The following is a 9,502-nucleotide window of genomic DNA, read 5'->3' on the forward strand; positions in this document are numbered from 1 at the left end:
AATGGGCCTTACTTTTTATATTAAAACAACACCAATTCCATTTCACGAGGCATCACATTCCACAATAAATGTTTTTGTGAAGTTTGGTGTAGTTAAGACCAGTGTTTGGCACATTTCCTCTTTAAGACATTCAAAGGCCTTAGTTACTTCTGAAGTCCAAGAAAATTCATCTTTCTTCAGTAATGTTGTGAGAGGTGCCACTATTCTCCCATAATTATTAACAAACTTGCGGTAATACCCTGTCAACCCGAGAAATCCTGAATATGCTTTAGGGTTATGGGTATTTTCCATTCCTTAATGGATTTAATTTTGTTAGGGTCTACCTTAACACACACATGAGATACAATATGACCCAAATATTCCACATCTTGTACTTCAAAGAAACATTTGGAGGTTTCTGGACATAATTGTTCCTTTAATAGTTTGAGTCTATCAACATGTTAAACATGTTACTTCCAAGACTCGTTGTAGATTAGTATAATATCAAAAATTACTAACACAAATTTTCTAAGGAAGGGTTTGAAAATGGAATTCATCAAAACTTGAAATGCGGAAGGTGCATTGGTAAGGCTAAAAGGCATGACCAAAATTTAATAATGACCTTCGTGAGCACTAAATGTTGTTTTTGGAATGTCTTTAGTCTTCATTCTAATTTGATGATATATTGAATGAAGATCCATCTTGGTGAAATAAATTGCTCCATGTAATTCATCCAACAATTCGTAATCATAGGAATGGGAAATTTATCTTTAATAGTGAGCTTGTTGAGCTCCCTATAATCCAAACACATTGTTAGGCCCCTATACTACTAGTGTAACCCCTTATGGTTATTAGTACAACCCACTTATTATATTGATGTACCCATGTATTGCCCATATTGTTACTATTGTGCCCCATAGAAGCCCACTATTGTTATTATTGTGCCCTTACATTATTATTGTTATGTCGGCTATGATTATGTTATGACCCCTTAGACTCCTATATATAGAAAGGAGGTCTTTTCATTTGTATCATCCAAGAATTGTTCATTTATGTAATGTAAAGGAGGTTGCCCCCTCGAAGAGGCTGAATTCTAAGGCGTTGAGCTATCTTTTCTATCTTTTCTTGAGCTGGTTTCATAACATTTGGTATCAGAGCTTTGGATTCTAGGGTTTCACTACTCCAAACAGGTCTTCATGGAATTTTCTCTATAACTTTTTTTTCTGCGATGTTTCAGAAGTTGCAAAAAAAACCCATTTGAGACGAAATCGCGCTGAACCTCGAGTCCGAATTTCAGAGCTTTTTGCGCTATATTTGCGGAGATATGATCTGAGGAAGTTGGTCTTTTTCCAAACTCCTGAATTACATTCCAAACAGGTGACCTGGGGAAAATCATCATAACTTTCTCTCTGGGGAACGAATTGAAATTTCGTAAGAAGGTACAGAAAGAGGACAGACTATAGTTTCTTGTATGCATTTTTCAGATCCAAAGGTCGAAACAGTGACTCGTGGCACGTCGTACAAGTTCGCTCTACTGAACTAGTCTATAATCAAGTCACTGTGGGAGATTTCACATAACTCTTTCTTGGAGAATCCAATTTGGATCAGACTGGTGGCATTGGAAAGAGGACACAGAGGGCTACGACAACTAACAATTTTAGAACTTAAAGATCTGAAAGTACAGATATACAGTCGTTTCAAGATCGAGCTCCTAAAATCAAGAAAAAGCAAGATGAGGAAGTTTGATGGCAAGGATTCGGTAAATTGGATACTTCAGATGGAGCAATATTTTGATCTACATGGTGTACCACTGTTACAAAAGGTATGTATTGCATCTTCATATTTAGAACCTGATCAATTTTTATGGTATGAATGATCCAGGTGGATATTGGTGGCCACCTGCCAAGTCCACTGGACCCCCACCATTGTCTTTCTCAGCATTTTCAGTTTCCTTAATTGTAGCACAGTTTACTATTTTTAGCAGTTTTTCGGGTCCTGAACTTCCGGAGCCGTTTTGAGGCCCTAAATGACGTTTTTTGGGAATCTGGGGCAACATGGGTCCATGGACCGATGTTGCCTCCCAAAGTGGTAGTACTCAGATAGATCTTTCTAATGAGCTATTGTACGCGTCAAACGGAGATCATATGCCAAAGTTACGACCCCGGGAAGTTGATGTACCAATTTACCCCCAAACGGGGCCCACAGTTTGGCGTTTCATCTCCTAGGGTTAGGTTTTGGAATGTTAAGGGTTTTCCATTGTTTCTCAACAATAAATAGGCCTTCGAGCCTCATTGTAACACAGTTCAGAGGCATGTAGCCATCACATCTCTTCCCAGAGATAAGCTACCATCGCCCTAGCTGGTTTATTTCCATTTCTAGTTGTAAGCATATTTCAGTATTTTCCATTAATGAAATGAAGTATTATTTCCGCTGCATCTTTGTGTATATGGTTATCTCTGTAATTGGTTGCGTTCCTATTTAAATCCGGATCAGTGGTATCAGAGCGGTCTGCTTTTTCTCTGTTTTTCTTTGCATGTCCCCAACAAGGTCGGGATATAAGGAGTTAGGGCTTGAACTGGTTGAACCTTTGCAAGACCAGCCTCGCAAATCCCGATGGCCTCCCATGGCGGACGAGAAGAAAGACGAGGGGGCAGGAGATCCCATCAAAATCTTGCTCGAAGAAGCCCTTGAGCGACAACGGAACGCGATGATGGACAGCTTTGCCCAAATCCTTCAGCGGCTACCCAGAAGCAACGCATCGGCTTCCAGCAGCTACTCTGGAAACGCCACACCCTTTAAGGTACAAGTTAATTTTGAAATCCCCATATTCGAGGGTCAGATAGATGCAGATGTCGTAGATAAATGGTTAAATCTGCTAGAGGGTTATTTTTCTGTTCATGAATTTTCGAGTCGGGAAAAGATTGTTTTTGCTCTTCTCAAAGCAGCCCCCCACGTCAAGGACTGGTGGGAAACCTACTGCGAGCAGAAGGATGAAAGTACTGTATCACTATTTTCAGCCGCACCCACCTGGGATTTGTTCCGGGATGCCATCAAGGAGCAGTACTACCCTGTCGGAAGCTATGAGGATGAATACATAAAGTGGACCACGCTGTGGCAGGGAAGGGACCAAGACGTGCCGGAGTTCACCAATCTTTTCCATACCCTTCGCACAAAGTTGGGTATCAAGGATTCGGAGCAACATTTGATACTCAAATACCGTGGTTGCCTGCACAAGTACATCCAGGAAGAAATACAATTCCTAAACATCCCCTCGCTCGGTGCAGCATACCGATATGCCGTCAAGGTCGAGCAGAAGTTTAAACAAAAGAAGCGAGACTTTGGGTCTGCGAATCCAAAGCAGGGGAAAGGTGCCCCTAAACCACAGAACAAAGGACAAAGCCAAGGCGGGACAGCCCAAGACAACCAGTCGAAGCTGCAAGCAAAGAATAGCGCCACGAAGCCGAGAAAGGACACTGGAAAATGGTGCGAGTTCCATAAGAGCTCCACTCACAACACAAGTGAGTGTCGGGCCAAGCAGTCACTGGTGGCTGAGCTAAAGGTTTCAGAATCAGATGCATGTACCGACTCTGAGTCAGAACCCGATAAGGGGTATGAAAAAGGGAAGCAGATCATTGATGTGGATCCCAGCGCCACTGTTGCTACCACAAAGATCCAGAAAAATGAACCCGAAGATCCAGAGGAGGAGGAGCGTCTCTTCCACTCCCAGATGTGGGTAAAGGGCTCCCCGATTCAGTTCATTGTTGATAGCGGGAGTCAAAAGAACCTCATTTCGGCAGAGGTCGTGAAGCGGTTGGGCTTACCGACCACAGCACATCCACAACCATACACCATTGGGTGGCTTCACCAAGGACGAGATCTTCGCGTGAGCCAGCAGTGTCGCCTTCCATACAACATCAAGCCCTTCACGGATGAGGTATTGTGTGACATTGCTCCCCTTGAAGTTTGTGATGTATTACTAGGACAACCATACTTGTGGAAGCGACATGCTGTGTATGAATCAAGGCCTCGCGCTGTTATTGTTACATTTGGAAATAAGTTGTTCAGGATACCAGAGGTAGCACCACCTGCCGCCATCTCTTTGATTACTGCAAAACAATGCAGTAAGATCATTTCCAAAACCAGGAAATTTGTTTTCTTGATGATACGCCCTCAAGGAAAGAAGAAGACAGTGGCCGCGGCCTCCAAACGGGGTCCCTCTGCACGACAACTACAGATGGACAAGGTTGTGGAGGAGTACGAGGACATCTTCACCTCCCCGGCAGGGGTTCCTCTGCACTGTCAAGTCAAGCACTCCATCGATCTGACCCCAGGTGCGCCGCTACCCAATGGACCAATCTATCGGCGCTCCGTTCTGGAGAACAATGAAATCAAGAGGCAGATTCAGGAGCTCCTGCAGAAAGGTCACATCCGTCCGAGTTCATCGCCCTGTGGGAGCCCGATCGTGTTGGTACAGAAGAAGGATGGGACGTGGAGACTCTGTATTGACTATCGGGCGCTGAACAAGGTCACTGTCCGTAATAGGTACCCGATCCCGCGGATTGATGACCTCCTAGACCAACTAAAGGGGGCGAAATATTTCAGCAAGATCGATCTGAAGTCAGGATATCACCAGGTACCAATCGAACCCTCCGATGTGTGGAAGACTGCCTTCAAATCCAAGGAGAGCCTCTTCGAATGGTTGGTCATGCCTTTCGGATTGACGAATGCTCCTGCAACCTTTATGAGGCTAATGGATGACATCTTGCGGCCATTCACCAACTCCTTTGTAGTAGTATACTTGGATGACATTCTGATCTTCAGCCAGAGTTGGGAAGAGCACCTCCACCACATCCGACGGGTTCTCCAAACACTGCGGCAACACAAGCTATGTGCCAATTTGGAGAAATGCACTTTTGGCATGACCCAGGTTCAGTATCTAGGATACATCATTGATGAACAGGGGGTGCATGTCGATCCAGCCAAGGTCCAAGTCATTCGGGATTGGCCCTCTCCAACCACTCTAACAGAGCTCCGCAGCTTTCTAGGTCTGGCCAACTTCTACCGTAGGTTTGTGTTGGGGTTTTCTCATATTTCTTGGCCCTTGAGTCAAGTCACCAAGGGTGGAGCGAAAGCAAAATTCTTTTGGTCTGAATCTCAACAGAAGGCATTCAGGGAGTTGAAGGATCGCCTCTGCACGGCACCAGTGCTCGCGTTACCAGATTTACAACAACCATTTGAGGTCGAGACAGATGCCTCTGACTATGCTATTGGGGCAGTCCTTACTCAACATGGACATCCAGTGGCATATCACAGTGAAACACTTTCAGACACAATCCGGAAGTACCCCACTTATGATAAAGAGATGTATTCCATTGTACAGGCCTGCCGACAATGGAAGCATTACATTTTGGGGAAGGAAACGGTCATCCACACAGACCACCGACCTCTGCAGTTCATACAGACCCAAGGGAAATTGCAGAATGATCGCCATCAGAAGTGGTCTACATACCTGCAACAGTTTCACTTGAATATCAAGTATAAAAAGGGCAGCACCAATAATGTTGCAGATTGCCTCAGTCGGCCACCGATCATGGCGCTAACCACCGTGCTCAACTCTTGTGGGCACGAGACTTCTGATTGGCCACTTCTCTACAAAAGCGACCTAGAATTCGGCCACACATACCAGACACTCTTGGCGGGTCGGCATGTTGCAGATTTTCACCTCCAGGACGCCCTATTATGCCACCTCGGTCACCTTTGTGTTCCTTCAAGCGAGCGTGCCAAGATGATTTGGGAAGCACACTACAGTCGGGCTGCTGGGCATTTCGGGGTCGAGAAAACAGTGGCAGTACTGCAAAATTATTTCTATTGGCCGAATCTTCGACAGGATGTTGGGAAGTACATCCGATCATGTACTGCCTGTGCCATTGCCAAACCAACCATTAAGAAGCACGGCCTCTATACCCCGTTGCCTACCCCTAGTCGACCTTGGGAATCCATCTCCATGGATTACATGTCAGGCCTTCCTTCCACTAAGCATGGAAATGACTGTGTTTTTGTGGTCGTCGACAGGTTCTCGAAGATGGCCATTATGATGGCCTGCAAGAAGAATATCACAGCAGAAGCCACTGCTAAACTCTTCTTTGAACGAGTGTGGGTGCACTTTGGGATCCCACAGTCTATCATCTCAGATCGGGACAGTCGGTTTCTCAACACATTTTGGTCCAGTCCCTGGTCAATGCTGGACACCAAACTCACGAAGTCCACAGCTTTCCATCCTCAAACTGATGGCCAGACAGAGGTTGTCAACAGGATGATTGTGCACATTCTGCGCATGTATAACTCAAAGCATCCACGCACATGGGACGAGAGCCTCCCCTATGTTCAGCACAACTACAACCGAGCTCTTCACAGCTCCACTGGCCATAGCCCTTTTCAGGTGGGTTTGGGATTCCAGCCACTATGCCCCATTGATGTGGCCATGCCCCTTGCAGCTACTCACATGAATTCAGCTCATGTCCAGTCCGAAACAGATAAGGCCACCAGCTTCATTGAGCGCATCCAACATATTCGCCAGCAGGTCCATGACATTCTTGAGAAATCAAATGCCAAGTACAAGCAGCGACATGATCAACACCGGGTGCCACACAAGTTTCAGGTGGGTGACAAAGTCTGGTTGCATTTGCAAAAGGAACGCCTTACTGGAGCCTATCGGAAATTGAGACCACTTCGATATGGTCCTTACACCATTACTAAGGCTATGGGAGACAATGCATTTGAGCTCAGCATTCCCCCATTCCTTGGCCTGCACCCAGTGTTCAATGTGGACCGCCTTCGGCCATACTTTCCACCATTGCTAGACACATCCGACATTGCAGAACAGCTCAAACCCACAGAATTAAATCCAGATTGCATGGAACAAGCTGCAACTGATCGGATCATGGACACACAGATCAAGAACACTCGCCAACAGAATATCCAACTGTATCGAGTTGTCAAAGCAGGCCAACTCCTTCAGCAGGGCAAGTGGCTCACTAGGGAACAAGTTCAGCAGAAGTTTCCTCATCTCATGGAGGAGCTCAACGCAATGGGGACCATTGCTTCCTAAGGGGGGAGGAATGATCGAGGTGGATATTGGTGGCCACCTGCCAAGTCCACCTGGACCCCCACCATTGTCTTTCTCAGCATTTTCAGTTTCCTTAATTGTAGCACAGTTTACTATTTTTAGCAGTTTTTCGGGTCCTGAACTTCCGGAGCCGTTTTGAGGCCCTAAACGACGTTTTTTTGGGAATCTGGGGCAACATGGGTCCTTGGACTGATGTTGCCTCCCAAAGTGGTAGTACTCGGATAGATCTTTCTAACGAGCTATTGTACGCGTCAAACAGAGATCATATGCCAAATTTACGACCCCGGGAAGTTGATGTACCAATTTACCCCCAAACGGGGCCCACAGTTTGGCGTTTCATCTCCTAGGGTTAGGTTTTGGAATGTTAAGGGTTTTCCATTGTTTCTCAACAATAAATAGGCCTTCGAGCCTCATTGTAACACAGTTCAGAGGCATGTAGCCATCACATCTCTTCCCAGAGATAAGCTACCATCGCCCTAGCTGGTTTATTTCCATTTCTGGTTGTAAGCATATTTCAGTATTTTCCATTAATGAAATGAAGTATTATTTCCGCTGCATCTTTGTGTATATGGTTATCTCTGTAATTGGTTGCGTTCCTGTTTAAATCCGGATCAATGAAGGGCTTTGTTCTCGTAAACGACTTGTTACGTGGTCAATTTTCATGGAGGAAATGATAGCACATTATGAGGATACAAAGAGCAACACCTTCTTTAGAGCAACACCACAACAATTGGAAAGAGTAAAAGGTCTTTGTGACATAGTGGAAAGAAAAATTATGGAAACCAGGAAGCATACCCCTCACAACTATAAAGATGGAAGTGTTGTTTCTCCTAGCCTTCCACAACCTACAAGGGTTACACCACAACAATTGGAAGAAAAAAGAGAAAAAGGGCTTTGTTACAATTGTGATATAAAATGCACTAAAGGTCATAAGTGTGCTGAGAAGAAATTATTTTACATAGAATATGAAGAGGAGGAAGAAAAGGATCAAAAAACATCAAAAGAAGAGGATCTACGCCAGGACCCCACCCTAGGGAAAGAAAAAATGAATCAGACCACATCTTGTAAAGCATTGGCAAGAATTACCACTCCTCAAACTCTCAAGATAGAAGGACATATCAAGAAGAAAAAGGTACAAGAAGTGAAAGATCACATCGAGAAAGAAGAAATGAATCCAACCATATCTTGTAATTCATTGGTCGAAATTACCACTCCTCAAACTATCAAGATAGAAGGACATATCAAGAAGAAAAATGTTCAAGAAGTGAAAGATCACATTGAGCATCAAGAAATGAATCCGACCATATCTTGTAAAGGATTGGAAGAATTGCCACTCCTCAAACTCTAGAGATAGAAGGCCATATCAAGAAGAAAAAGGTTCAAGCAGTGAAAGATCACATTGAGCATCAACAAGAAGTTCTCCAACCTTTAAAGGATAACACCACTTCGGTGAAAAATCAAATGAAGCAACAGGTAGATCAACATCGTAGTGAAAAATGTTTTGATGTAGGTGATTGGGTATTTTTATTGCTACATCTCAAGCAAGCTATTTATGAGAAGGAAATGTTGGCAATACTACATGCACTTAAAAAATGGCGACCTTACCGAATGGGAAGACTCTTCAAGGATGATGATGTGGAAGCATTGTTTTGTGCTATTTCTATTATCCAACCAGATTGGATAAACAAAGAAAGGGATGAATGGAAGAAGGAAGAAGAAGTATGGCCACTTATTCAAAAGTTGCAAAAGATCCCAATTCAAACAATATTGCCAGAAATTGAAGAGGAAGGAAAAATCATATTGGAACCTGGAGTAGTCACATAAACAAGAACCCGACAGCTACGAAATCGATCAATTTCAGAGTTTCTCATCAAGTGGAAGAACTTACCCACTGAAGATTCCACAAGGGAGGACAAGAATTTTATACAGAAGCATCAAGAACTACTCAAGCGTTGAGGACAACGCTTTTTGAAGGAGAGGAGCATGTTAGGCCCCTATACTACTAGTGTAACCCCTTATGGTTATTAGTACAACCCACTTATTATATTGATGTACCCATGTAGTGCCCATATTGTTACTATTGTGCCCCATAGAAGCCCACTATTGTTATTATTGTGCCCTTACATTATTATTGTTATGTCGGCTATGATTATGTTATGACCCCTTAGACTCCTATATATAGAAAGGAGGTCTTTTCATTTGTATCATCCAAGAATTGTTCATTTATGTAATGTAAAGGAGGTTGCCCCCTCGAAGAGGCTGAATTCTAAGGCGTTGATCTATCTTTTCTATCTTTTCTTGAGCTGGTTTCATAACACACATGCACCATGATCCATCCTTCTTGTGCACCAATATTATTGAATCATAGAAAGAAATTTTACTAGGTTGAATTATACC

The sequence above is a fragment of the Pinus tabuliformis genome, chromosome 7, assembly GCF_031772625.1.
Source record: "Pinus tabuliformis cultivar Carrire ecotype Pingquan chromosome 7, CPIR1, whole genome shotgun sequence".
Lineage (NCBI taxonomy): Eukaryota > Viridiplantae > Streptophyta > Pinopsida > Pinales > Pinaceae > Pinus > Pinus tabuliformis.